Raw genomic sequence first — 14,228 nt, 5'->3', positions numbered from 1 at the left:
AGTGCATCACTTAACAAGTAGGGTTCTAAAATTTTATTTCGAGAGTTCATGAACCTAAGTGGTATCTTCTTAAAACGAATCCTAGACAGAAATTCAAGCTGTGATTGGGCCATGTCACATTCAAAATCTCAACAGTTGGATCTCTATTGGGTTAAATTCAACCATCGGTCAAGTCCTCCAGCCCACTCACTCTCCTAACATTTCTCGAGCACACAGCCTACGTCGGAGCGACTACTATTACTACATAAATATTTTTCGAGACAGTAAAAAATTATTAATTAAGAAGGGCAACTCCAACCATCTCGGAGCAAAGGTCACGGTAAATGACCTCTTTTTTCAAGGAGTTGTGCTGCCCGCCTCGGTTAATCAAATAAAAAAAATAAAAAAAGGGAAACCCCACCGAGCCCATCACGGATCCGCTGAACCCATCGGCAGCCTCCGCCGCATCCCATCATCGTTGCCGCTCGCATGCCGCCGCATCCCGCCACCGCTGGATCTCTCCGCTCGAAGGGAGGGGACGCGCCACCGACCGCTCAGATCCTCATCGTCGCACCGTCGAGCTGCCGAACCCTCGCCGCCGCCCTGCTGCAGCCGCGGATGGAGGGGAGGGACATGAGGGAGCCATGCCGCCGCCGGATCCAGCCTCACACAGGAGGGGAGGGAGGGAGGGCAGGAGAGAGAGGGGGGAGAGAGAGAGTTTGAAAGCGGTAGGCGGGCGGAGCGCCGATTTATAGCGTCTCGGTCAAAAGATATATGGCAGACCGTCCGCTCTACAGGGCCGGACCATCCGCCAGGGATGTACCATCTGGGGCGGACCGTCCACATGTAAAGTTTGGATGTCCGAAGTAAAAAAATGTTCAGACATCTGAAGTCATAAAAAGTTCGGAAGTCCGAACTAACGGACAGTCCGCGCCCTAAGACCGGACTGTCCGCACTAGGCAGTCAGCACACGTAAATGGGTTGTGTGGGCTAGTGGGCTGGGCCTGATTAATCGAGGTGGTTGATTTACAAGGCTCGCCTTGGTTAACATATTTCCCGAGACGTTTACGTTAAAACAACCACCTCAGTTAATGTCTATTAACCGAGACGGACATTTTAAGGCTCCCGCCTCTGTTAATCGATTTTACAAGGTGGTTTTATATAACCGTCTCGGTTAATAAAAAATGACCGTCTCGGTTAATCACAGGCATTAACCGAGACGGTTCAAAATAGTGCCCGCCTCTGAGGGTATTTTTAAAGATCACAGTTAATGTTTTTTGGTAGTAGTGTACAATAGCAACCCAGCGGTCATGGAGGCCTTCTTGCAGAAGGACCTCCCCGCAATGAGCTACTTTGCCATACTGACCATGGGGACAAGATAAACCCTTGCATGTGCGGCTATGCCCCAGCACCTTGCTTGGCTGCATTTTCGGCCGCTCGGACGCATCATACCCTGTGGTAACAAGGAGGAAGAGGAGCAAGGAGAAGGCAGTTCCACAACCTGATGCAAGGGCACACGAAGATGGGTCACCCTCCGCAAGCGCTACTGGCGATAGGGACATGAGGTCGCTGCAGCAGCTCCGGAGACTCACGTCGATGAGCTCAGAAGGGTGCGCCGACGACTCCCTGCGGCATCAGGATGTGCAGCGACATGAGGAAGAAGGGAACGGAGGCAGTCAGCCCTGATGGGATTGGGGAAATATGTAGCAGAGCTCCCTACTAGCATTGATTTCTCATCTCCAGACTCCAGTTCAATAAAGCTGCTAAGGTAGTGCACTGGAGGTTGATGTTGCGATGTCTTTTTCCTTCCTCAACTCACTAAGTGATTGATCAAATATCCAAGAGACATTTCTTCCCGGTTAAGTAGAAGAGCTATGTGATATGCTTGTGCTTGATTTAAGGAAACCTACCTAGAGAAACATTCAGGTGAACCTAACTGGAGCCTTGGCTCTAACATTGCTTAAAGTTAGCTAGGGATCAATGCCATCAAGTTATTTACTTTTCATAAAAATAAGGCATTTGGCATTCAGTTGTTGGTAAAGTTGTATTGTCGATGTTCCAAACCGCTGACTAGTGAATTTATGTTTGTGTGTCTAGCCCGCTTGTCCTGTCCATAGGCCTCGTAGGGGCGTGTCTGCCCATGTCCCTATGTCAGAGGTCTGACCGCAGGTTCGGTCTTCCACGCCATTAGTGGTAGGGCGTGCAGGACCATGGGGGTCCCACATTCCTTAGTCGGGTGAGGCTGAGTCCGAGTCCTCGGGGTCGGGTGAGGGGTCGGGTGAGGCGAAGCCTTCCCACGGGGGTTCGGGCGAGCCCGAGACCGTGCCCTCAGGGTCAGCGCGAGGCGTAGCCTTCCCGTCGGGAGTGGGGCGATGCGGTCCTTACGCTTGCGGGTGGCGCTATGGGTCAGGAGGATGTCCCGTGCTTGTCCGCTGTTGGTTCATCGAGACTTCGTCTCTTGTTTGACGGATCGAGGCTTTGTGTCCACTTGACTGGGCCAGGCCATCGGGGCGGTGGAGGGCTAATCTTGTGATAAGTCCCGTAAAGGTTGTACTTCAGAGTACCCATGATATTTAACCCTGTCACATCTAGGCAAAAGTTTGTATCAAAATTTCAATAACTTTCTAAACTTTCAAACAACAAATTTAATATTTTAACAAAATCTAAGAAAATTTAAATTATAGTTTGAAACTTTGGGTATAGTATCTTTCAAATCACATAACCAAATTCTTACACCAAGTTTATAAATTAGAATATCAACATTATATTCAAATACTTTATTGAATACTTTATACCTAAATTCTTAGTATTTTTCAAATCATCGCTTCAAAAGATTTGGACATCATAACTTCAAAATCACAAAATTAAAATTTTATACCCTATATACTTAGAAAAACTTTTCCTCCTCCAGATATCCGTAGGGGAGTGAGTTAGGGGCACATGTCCCCTCCTCCCCTGTTAACAACAGTTGTTCTTCAGCGAAGGGCGTCCTCCTCCCCTCTACTATATACGCGATCGTGCAATGGCATCATCTGCCAGCAAGAGCTGCATCAGAGGAGCCTTCGAGGATAATCGGCGGCTCTGTGTTTCAAGGTTGGTGTTGACGCCTTTCAGGATCAACACACGAACGCACTCGAACGTGCAGCGCGAAGAGGCAGCTCGCTGTAGCGCCTCCTGCGTAGACCGGTCCCTTGGAGCGGTCAGACCGATCGCCGCCGGCAGATCGGTGATGAAGCCTACGAACGTTAGCCCGGGAAGACCCATCGGGGCAGGCGCATGTAGGGTTGTTCTAGGGTCGGCAAGACACCTAGAACGCCCTCAATCGACATAGAGACGACGGAGGAACAGCAAATAGTAGATTGGAAAAGTTAGGGCAAGAGAAAAGTAAAAAAATAAAAGTTGTATTGATTTGATCGATTGGATACCCTAATCGGTCGTGACCCTTTATATTTATAGGGTGGGGTGGACTTATCCCGCAAGAAATCCTATTATAGATCTAAATCTACAAAGAGTTCTAGTTGTACTTGGATTCCAGGTAGACCGGTCTGACCGGTCAGACCCACCGGTCAGACCGGTCGGTGTTGCCAGACCGGCTACATGGTCCAGACCGGTTAGACCGCTCTCAAGCACCGATCAGACCGGTCTATTCGACCAGTGCCAATTTTGGTCATCAACAGTTGGCACGTCTGTCTTTCACTACTTGTCCATCGTCAGCTACTACAACAACAAGATGAGTTTCTTTCCCAACAACGCCTCTTACCACACAGTTCCGAGAGCAGATGGGACCATGCTGCAGTAGAATGTTGTTCGTGAGCTGGCGCGGGCTGTGATAGAGAGGACAATCGCCTCTTTCTCGGCTGTTTGCCATAGGGTAGAAGGTAGTTGATGCAATTGATTTTCAGCTCAACCTCTACGTAGCCGCCCAGTGCTTACCATCCTTGGCTCATGAAGACTGCGACTTCTGCCTCCAAAAGCTGACGCAGGCACTGTCCGGTTCTGGCGAGGAGCATATTGGGCGGGAATGCAGCTTTAGTGTGGTGCAGCTATCGCTTTGCACTACACACCTTCTTCAGCGGCCGCCCTACAGTTAGCCTTCCAGCGGACTCTCTAAATGAGCAAATAGTAGACAACAGACAAAATTAGAATATTTGTTATTCTTTCAGTGATTGTAGTATGTTGTTACAACTGTTGTTTGAAGAGGATGATAAGGCAGTTGCTTACCGCCGCAAGAAGGAAATGGCCGTTTAGGTTTAGGTTTCAGTGGGCGTGGTTGTTGTGATAGGCATAGTAGTCTTCTATACAAAGAAGAAAAGGTTGTCAAGGAACAACCTGCCCTGGTAAGTTTTCTCTTAATGGCAGATTGTAATTGGAGGATAGTAAAATTTTATCCTAAACAACTGACTAATGAAAGGGAAAAGAGAATGAGATGAAAGACATGACATGTGAAGAAGTAGCACATGACGTCAATTCAGAGACACAGGTGCGGCAGTTCTAAATTTTTCTATTTTGAAAAGTAGCTTAGATACATGAAGTGATTTGATATGAACGGGGATGCCCGATCTTCCGTCAGGTCAAGGATAACTCGTTTTGGTCGGAATGCGACACACCGATCCGGCTTCAAGTCAGCAACTCGAACCCCGCAATCTTAGCACCACAACTCCTCTGGTTATCAACCGTAGTCACAATTTGGTTGACCTCGTTGAGAAGGCTAATCCCTACCTGCGAAACGAAGAACACAAGCAAGAACTCGAAAAAAACTCAGCACTCAAATTGAAGTAACAACTGCAGATCAATGATTAAGCTCGAAAGTTGGGGTTCTACAAACCGAAAGACGGCGACTGTTCAAAGACAGATTGATCTAAAGCAAAACCCGAACCCTAATGAGGGCGGCGGCTACTGATATATAGGGGATAGGGGCATGGCTCCCCCCTAGACGCGCCCCTAATGGGCTCAACGAAGATACACGGCCCAAAGGCCAAATTACGATGTCGCAGCACCGGGACAGATTCTGGATGCCAACTTCCTCGGACAATTCCCGACGACTCAGAATGAGTTTGGGCCTGAAACCAACGCCAATAGAAGCTCCATGAAATTAGCTTTCCATCCATATGTGGATCGTCGAATTCGGACTTCGGATGTGGCCTGGGCGTCCAATTTACGTCAGACTGCTCCTGGACTCCGAGGTGGACTCGAAGTTAAATTGTATTGGGCCTCCATGTGGCTTGGCGGCCCTTGCTGTTCCTCCACACCTCCATGCTCCTCTCCATGTGTTCTCTGGCCCTCTCCTTGGTTCCTAATCACATTGTAAAAATTAGGTAGCAAACCATTCTCACAATTATTAATAGAAATGCTTAGGAGCGAGCTCACCTCTAAATTTAATTATCGCGCGCGAGCTCTTGTGATTGGTCCTTGAATGGTTTGAATGTCCAACGGAGGAACCTCTTGTATATCCATAGGAGTGATGTCCTCATCATGATTGCTTGAACATATCTCCTCCACATATGGGTATGGAGAGGGAGCATATGCCCCTTCCTCCGAGTGGCGAATTCAAATGTCAATGTAGGATGGTCCGGTGCAAATCGAACTTTTTTTAAGCAGTCATGAGGTTGAAAAATACAATCAAGTTCTTTCAGAAAAAAAGAAAATATTGTGGATGAGTTTGTTGGGCCGAATCTTAGGGTGGACCACGGCCCACCCGGTTCACCCTCTAGATACGTCACTGTCTCCTCCCTTATCAACAGAATTGATTGAACACACATGTTTTTTTTTCAACAAAGACTAGTAGGGCCTTTAAGGGGTTGACATTTTATATCAAAATGGCAGCTTTGTAGTCTTACATGCGAGCATTTGTCAATTTATCCTGAAAGTTAGACCCTCCACAGTGTGGAGTGATGCCGTTAAAAAAAATGGGCCCATGGTGAAAATGGCCCCCATGGTGATTCCTGAACAGCTGCAGCATCAGAAATTATAAGCACTGGAGCCATCTAAAATCACTTGGATATTTATATAAATAAAATAGTGCTCCAACCTTCGCTTTGTTACCTGTGTAGCTTCATTTGGACCACTTTATACTCCATTCGTCCTAAAAATAAGTTATTCTGGGATCCAAAATTTATCCCAACAAATAAGCTATTTTATCCTATTTAGAAAGTGTGCATGTGCATATAACAATCAATTATAGCCAATATGAGTAATAAATAGGGGTAAATATGATCATTTTGTCTTATTGTTAATCTATCGTATAATCTCTAGAATAGCCGGAGAGAGTTATATTAGCAGTTGGCCTCTCGCATTTAATTTTTCTAGTTCCCTCCCTAGCTAATGTCACTGTATCATAAGCTAAGATTATGGATTCCGCATCAGTGTGTTTCGTGTGTATTTGTGAGAGAGGTACACAAGCCTGCTTGGATTGCTACCAAAAGTTTGGCATGCCAAAGTTTTGGCTAGTAAAAAATATTGGGCAAAAAACTTGCCCACATTTTGGTAGGGTAAATGTGAGAGGTGGGCAAATTTTGGTATCCAACCAAATAGTACGACTAAATTATGCCACATAATGCAACTAAGTTGGAGAGCAAGTTAAAGAGAAGTGGGAACAAAGTCATTACTCGATTCAGGGTGTACTCTTTTGTTATGTCTACTTTTACTTTGGCGAACTAAAAAATGTGGGTGAACTCATGATCAACTTCCACAAAAAGTCACCTTGTTCTCAAGTGGCAAATAGAGTCAAACTCGCAAACATAGTCGAGCTTATATTCACCATCACAAGATCTCAATGCTACATAGATAACTTTGACTATGCCAGTAATAATAATAACTTAATCATTTACAATACCATCATGGTTATATAGAGTAACGAGTTACACTTAGCACTAACCAATAATCTTAGACGGATGGATACTTTCTAGTTTATAATCCCAGTACCAACTTGATCATTGCGATGGTGATGATCAAAGATCCTCGTGTCTTCTTGTCCGGCTTGAACTTTGCTTAAACTTCGAAGCAACACCGTGAGTGCAGCCGTTGACGAGTGTAGAGCAATCCTACTGGCCCCTTGTTTAGTTCCCTTCAAAATTCTAAAATTTTACAAGATTCCACGTCACATCAAATCTTTGAACGCATACATGAAGTATTAAATGTAGCTAAACAAAATAATTAATTACATAGTTTGTCTGTAATTTGCGAGACGAATTTTTTAAACCTAGTTAACCTATGACGAGATAATAATTATCAAATACAAACGAAAATGCTACAGTACTTTACAACTTCCCTTTTACGCATCTAAACAAAGGCTAGGCTACTGAATCAGAACAGTGTCCTGCATTTCTCTTCGTGTGCAGCTAGCGCGTGCCCGGAGCGCTTGCTTTTCCCGCGTCCCTGGAGGGCCACTTACCGAAGTACCGGACCCATTCGAAGCGTCGACCATTTTATCCACTGCCCGGTGGGCCCAGGCAGAAGCGGCATTGCCCTTCCAGTGACGAGGGCTAGCAGCGTAGCTGGTGATGAGTCTATTACTCTAGTATAGTAGTATGTCTCTTTTGTTCTCTATCTCTACTACTAAAAAGACTCTAATTGTCACCCTTTTTCATCCTCCTGCGTTTCGTTCGTTTGTCCGACGCTCTGCTTCGTCTCACCGCGGGTGCCGCGCGCTCTCACGACGGTTCCGCCTCCTCGCCCTCGCTAACGAAACCGCTCACGACACCTCCCTCCTCGCCTCCCCGCCCCCACTTCCCACGAGCATTTCATCTCGCCTCTCTCCTCTCGCATCGCCCCCTCTCTCTTTCCCTTAGCATCCGCACGCCGTCGCCCCTGGTCCCTCTGCCTGCGCTCCCACCCCCACCGCGTGCAGTTGTCTCGCCCGCCCTCACCTCCGCCGCTCTCTCCCGTGAGCGCGCGGCCTCGCCCCGCTCCGGCGACCCCGCCGTGCCTCCGCGCCGGCTCCTCCCGCACCCCCAACGTGCGCCGCCGTCGCGCCCACCCTCACAAATGCCGGCCTCTCCGCGAGCGAGAAGGCAAGCCCCGCGCGTTGCCGCAGGCGCAGGAGCTGCGGTTGTGGGTGCCGTCCGCGCTCGTCGTCGTCCGCTCTCCTCTCCCCACCGCGCTCGTCGTCGCCTCCACTCTCCCCTCCTCTCAATAAACTAAAGCAGAATTGTACTGTATATGGTATGCTCCTCTATACTTATTTCTGTGTTCCAGAACTTTTGGTTTCTTTCTGGAGGCAGCTAACGTACGGCCGGCCGTGGCTTACCTTTTTTTAGTTATTTGGATAACATTTTCCTTTTTTATTAAAAAAAACTACTATCCGAGTGCAACTTCATTATCAGAGGAGGATAAAGACAAAAAATATGACATCAGTGCATGCAAAAGCAATCTCAAGTTTAAAAAAATTGTAACTTTACACCAGAGCATCGAAATTAAAATCTGATTGCACCATTAAGTTGCCCTCAACAAAAACATCAAAACAAGATCTCACTTCAATATATTTCGATGATATTTTTCTCATGCAGTCCCAAAAAGCAGTTTTGTTAAAAGTTGAAAGCATATTGTAATAAACTCTGAAGCAATTTAGAATAAATGTACAAACAATTTAAATAGATTGATTAGAAGAAAAATTAGAGTAAAATATACAAGCAAACAACATTAAAAGAAAAATGCATATTTGCTTTCCTTATTGACCACATCATGACATGCAATTCTTTTAAGAATCTGTACATTGTGCATCTATACAAAAAATCATCTCCGACCAAGCAAATGATATGCTATCATACAAAACAAAGTGCATCCATTTGTATAAGAAGAATACATGTACTCTACATTTCTTACAGAACATGACATGCTTTTACACAAGATTCTAAAACTGAAACACTCAGGGCAAGTTTTGTTGCAGCAGCCGCTGAACCAATATTCTAAAATCGCTCTGATGGCTCAGTTATCACGCACTAGACTTCGATAAAAACAATCCACTCTACAAGTTACTGGGCAAAAGCAGAAATCGAACATATTCACATGCAGCATCTGCTCCCAGGCAAATCATCCAGAGTTGCAACCAAATATGCGGTCGGTGCGCCCTTAAAGTAACTTTTTCATTGTGCTAAATCTGAATCAAAACAGCAAGTCAGACCCCATTCACATCACGCATGATCAGGCAACATATGCACAAAAAAACATCAACTCAGTCATTTTAGAATTGCACAGCCTACCAGTATTGTTTTTCTACAATTTTCCGTTCTGCAATGGACATGTATTAGACTAAAAAAATAAGATCAAGCTAAATAATTAGGCAGCTAAATAATTAGTCACTGAATTGCCTTTTCTTAACACATTATTGTACTTCAAACTTGCATGATTGATGAGCTTACTTTATAAGCCATATAAAAAAAAGACCAAATCAGTGTAACAAAAATTGGCTAGCCACATGTAATACATGATAGGAGAGAGAGAGAGCAGTATAGTTAATTTTCTTCTCTCAGCTTCACATCAGCTAGCTAAGTTGCTAGCTTGTTGGGAACGCCATAAACATTTTTGATCAAACCAGGAAAAAAAATGACAGAACTGGTAGTACTCTCGTTCGTTGGACCGAAGTAGGAACTAAGGTTATCAACTTTTCAGCCCAAACAAAATTAGGGATCCCAGCCATCCTAACAAAAAACATTAGGCGGTGGAGAACTAGCTTGGGTATCCTAATAATCAACAGAGGCACTCTAAAAACAAAAGGTCATTGGAAATTGGCTAAGCAAATGCATTGTTTTGCTTATTCGTAACCAATATTTTGCTAGTATTAACAATGATTTTAACAGTTATTTGTCTAAGAATGATACTTCGACTAACTGAGAACAGAACTTTGCTTGACAAAGAATAGCATTTTGATTAAAATGGGAGGAAGACTTTTGTCTAGCTAGGAGTAACATCATTAACTAAAAGAAAATAATGTTATTGCCGAATGAAAATCATGTTATTGTTATGCCTAATGAATTATAAAATACTCAAACAAAATTGCTTAATGAAGTATATTGTTATGCCTAGAATAGAACAATATTATTGCTTACTAGGAACTAATATTATTGCCTCTATAGGACAATTTTATGGAGAATCAACATTGCTGCCTATATAGAACATCATTGTTGCATAATTCCTCCTATATTATTGCCTAATTTAGAGTTATTACCTAATGAAAAATGGAATGAAAAGATATTCAGTGTTGTTCAATTTCTCTAAACGAAGTCAAGCTGCAGCTACCTGCTTCTATTAAAACATACCAGTAAAAGATAATGGACAGGTCGAATGAGATGAACAAAAGCACACGAGCTAAAATTCATTGTACTGAATTCAATTCATGGCCAAAAGCAAGCAAGCCATGATTAAAAAACTGTAGCCAGCAGTTGCATCACTATCCCATGAAAAATGACATCTGAAAAATTGCTGGATCGCTGAGCTACTTACCTCCCTAAGCTGATGACAAACGTTGGCACGCTGTTGCTGCTGGTGGGGGTGGCAAAACAATGGTTGCCGCGGCTGTGCCGATCCAATCAAAGAAGAGATGATGGGCTCATTTTATCCATGGGATCTTGTTGGCATGAAGCAGAGAAGAGAAACTACAACAAATGCAGGTTCGAGTAGAATAGTACCAAGAGGGTAGTGCCTTTCTTCAGAAGCTGAACATTTTTTCCTCAGAAATCCATGTGCAGAGAATGTTGAAAAACAAAAGCAGATCAGGAAGTTAGGTTGTTTGTTGGTGCCAAAAACCTATCACTTGGCATCTACAAAATGAAACATCCAAAATCAAATGATGGCATGATCATTTAATTATATTTTGAAAAAATGCTTAGACAAAATTGCTTAAACAAATGTATTGTTATGCCTAGATACAACAATAAAATTGCTTATTGGGAATCAATATTATTGCTTCCACATAATAGTTTTATTGAGAACCAACATTAAAATACTTATATGAGATTAAAAAAACACATAAGTGATCTAATTAAAATGGTTATGAGTTTTGCTAAAAGTGCATACCTTCTACCACAAAAAAATCATATAGTAAACTCAAAAAAGCATAAATTGGTTGCAACATGGTCTGTGTGAGCCTGCTCTTAACACCAAACACCAAGCAGGAACTAAACTAGTAGAAAACATTACCAGATCATAAGAACACAAAAGTTGCTACATAAGAATAACTACTGCTGCTGTTGTGCCGACCCAATCAAAGTAACAAGTGATGAGCTTAAGTTATCCCTACCAGCATGAAGTGGAGTGGAGAAATTATGAAAAATGCAAGCAATTCCAATTGAGCAGAACAAAATCGAAAGGAAAAGTGGCTTTCTAATAACAGTATTTTGCCTGACTAATAACATGGCTTCTCGAACACCAGTGGCAGCAATTACGACTTAGCACAAACTCACTACCACATCCACCATTGCGTCCCTGAATGGCACCCAGTCAGGCTTGCCTACACCCCCATTGCAACGGACAACTAGAGCAAAAGTTAGTGAGACCATCTATATAACCAGATTTTACTGCAGTGAATATGTCGGTCAGTACATTACCTTTAACTTGCCAAATATTCTATTGAGATTTGATGACCTAATGAGATGCATGAATTTGCTCTACTAAAAAAAATTGTTGTCTAACTGTGACTTGGGGCTATTGCATGAAAAAAAAATGGAGACGAGAACATACTGCATTGGTACTTCCATAATCATGAGCTTCAGAGAGGAAACAAGAAAATCAGGCATATATCAGCATGTATCAATGAAGTTTATTAATCAGAGTATCCAACAATGCTTAAAAGTAAGCAGCAGCAAAACCCAAAATAGGCTTGATTCCATTCAACACTGGGGAAACTATATAATTCAAATCAACTGTCACATCCCGGAAAATTTACCAAACAAATCACACGCTAATCAATTTTTTTCAAAATTTTCTTTTCATCGTTGAGCTCAAAACCCTCCTAGACCCCGAACCCTCTTTCTCGGAATCTTTTCCTGTTCCAAGTGTCCGATTTCTAACCCCGGCCCTTTCCCTGTTCGCCCTCGACCCGCGCGACGCACGAGCCAGACGCCGCGCGTGGCCGACCGGGCGCCGAGAACGCGGCGCGAATCCCTCCTCCCCCCTCTCCTTTTTCTCTCTCTCCCCTCCTTTTCTTTTTCTTTTTCCCATTTTCCATTTTCTTTTCTTTTCTTTGTCTTTTCCTCTCTCCTTCCTTCTCCCCTCGGTCACGCACGCGCCGGACCCCTCTCTCGCTTCCTGCTCGCACCACCGCTCCCCGCCGCCGCGCGCGCACCGGCCCGACCCCGCTCGCCTGCCCTGCGAGCGCACCACCTGCCTCGCTCCCGCACGAACGCCGCCTGGCCCGGCTCCCTCTACCGCTCTCCGAGCCGCACCCCGCCTGGCCGGTCATGCCTGCACGTCTGCACGCCGCGCCGCCCCGGCCTGCCCGCCCGCGCACGCGCGCGCGCGACGCTCAGCGCACCAGGACGAGGCGCCCGCGACACGCCGCCCCGAGCCACGCCGCCTGCCCACGCCACGTCGCGATGCGCTCGCTCGGCTCGGCGCTCGCCGCCTGCCTGAACGGTCACGTCGCCGCTGTGCTGCCTCGTCGCCCGCGCCGCCGCGTCCCGACACGAGCAAGCGGCCGGAGCGCCATTACTTCGCCCCGCACCGCCCCACCGGACACACCTACCCGCTCCGCCTCACCGACCAAGCGCGCCTATAAAAGGCCCTCGGCGTCGCTCCTCCACACCCCAAGCCATCACAGCCGCCGCCCGCCTCCTCCCGAGCCGCAGCAGCGCCGCCGCCGCGAACCGCTCCGCCCACTGCCGCCCGCTTCCGCCGAGCCGCCTCTGCGCGTCACCCCAGCTAGAGGTGAGGCTGGGGATCGGTCCCCCGCAACCCTCTCTCCCTTTTCCCCTCGGTCCCGGCCGCCCCCGAGACCCGGAGCGGCCGGATTGGCCGCCGCCGCCGACCCTGGCCGCCTCCCCTGTTCCGCGTCGGGAGGAAGGGGATGAGTGGCCATTTTGCTTTTAGGCCCTCCCTCTCCTCCCATTTTATTAAAGAACCCCTCCTTTTATAACCCTTTTTCTAAAAACACCCTTCCTGTTTTCCTATTTTGCAAACAAACCCTCCGCTAGTTAAACTTAATAACAAATAGACCCCTACACTCTTCTATTAGGCCCACATATTCTTAGAAATTATAACCAAGCCCTTTCTTTTCCAGAAAAACTTACAAACAAGCCCCTGAACCACTGATTTAACCCTAATCATCCCGTTGCTCTATTATTTTATGCACCAAACGAACTCTGATCGGCCCGAAACTTTACCACGCCTTTCTTAACCTAGTTTCGGCCATGCTATTAGGAAACCACATGAAAACATTACCCCGAACTCCGTATCTTAATCATTCCCGATTCGAGCTCAACGATAAAACTTTTATTTCCTTTTCTTGATTGTGTGTTTGTTTGTGCGTGTCGTAGACCACGGTGTGAACGAAGGAGAGCCCGTTGACGAGCAGTGCTGCGAGCCCGTGAACGAGGACCAGCTTCGCGACCCCGAGCCTGAAGGACAGTGCTTCGACCAGGATCTCCCCGAAGGCTTCGAAGACGGCAAGTTCAATCCCATCCTTTGATGCATGTTTTTGTCCTAGTTTTTATAAACACAACCTATTGGCCTGTTTTACAAAATTGCATATGTTTTGCTTGCATGAAAACACAGTTGGATAGCCACCCCTTGATTTGTGATAACCATTCCTTGACCACCTAGATTAATGTCTGAATTTGCTTGGACGTTAATCGATACTAGAACGCTTAGGATCTGCTACTTTATACAACTTGTTTTATAATGAAAATGTGTGTGTGTGGGAAGGGATAAAAGTGGATTTTCGAAAGATGAGTCTAGACGGGATGGATAGCATTTCAGTGTGATTTGCCGTTTGGTGTGCTCGTGCCGGTGTGGCAGGGCAAGGAAGGGAGATATCCATCTTGTCACAACTAAGGACCGAGTTGGTGTTACATCTCACCTAACTCCACTTTCGTGCAAACCACTCGACCGTTGAATGGGCAACGGCTTAGCATAAATCCCACTAGTTAATTTGATAGCCATCAGGAGAGCTGAAAGCAACGGGTGACTAAGGAGAAGGGATAAGCCCCGAGTGACTTATGCCCGGTTATACCTAAGTGAACGGTCGATGACCCCTTGGTGCATCCCGTGATGGCTAGTCAGGTTTAGCTAAGGTGGGTAATGGCTTTGTTGGGATCTGC

Source organism: Panicum virgatum, chromosome 4N, assembly GCF_016808335.1.
Source record: "Panicum virgatum strain AP13 chromosome 4N, P.virgatum_v5, whole genome shotgun sequence".
NCBI lineage: Eukaryota > Viridiplantae > Streptophyta > Magnoliopsida > Poales > Poaceae > Panicum > Panicum virgatum.
Note: the sequence above shows the minus strand (reverse complement) of the source record.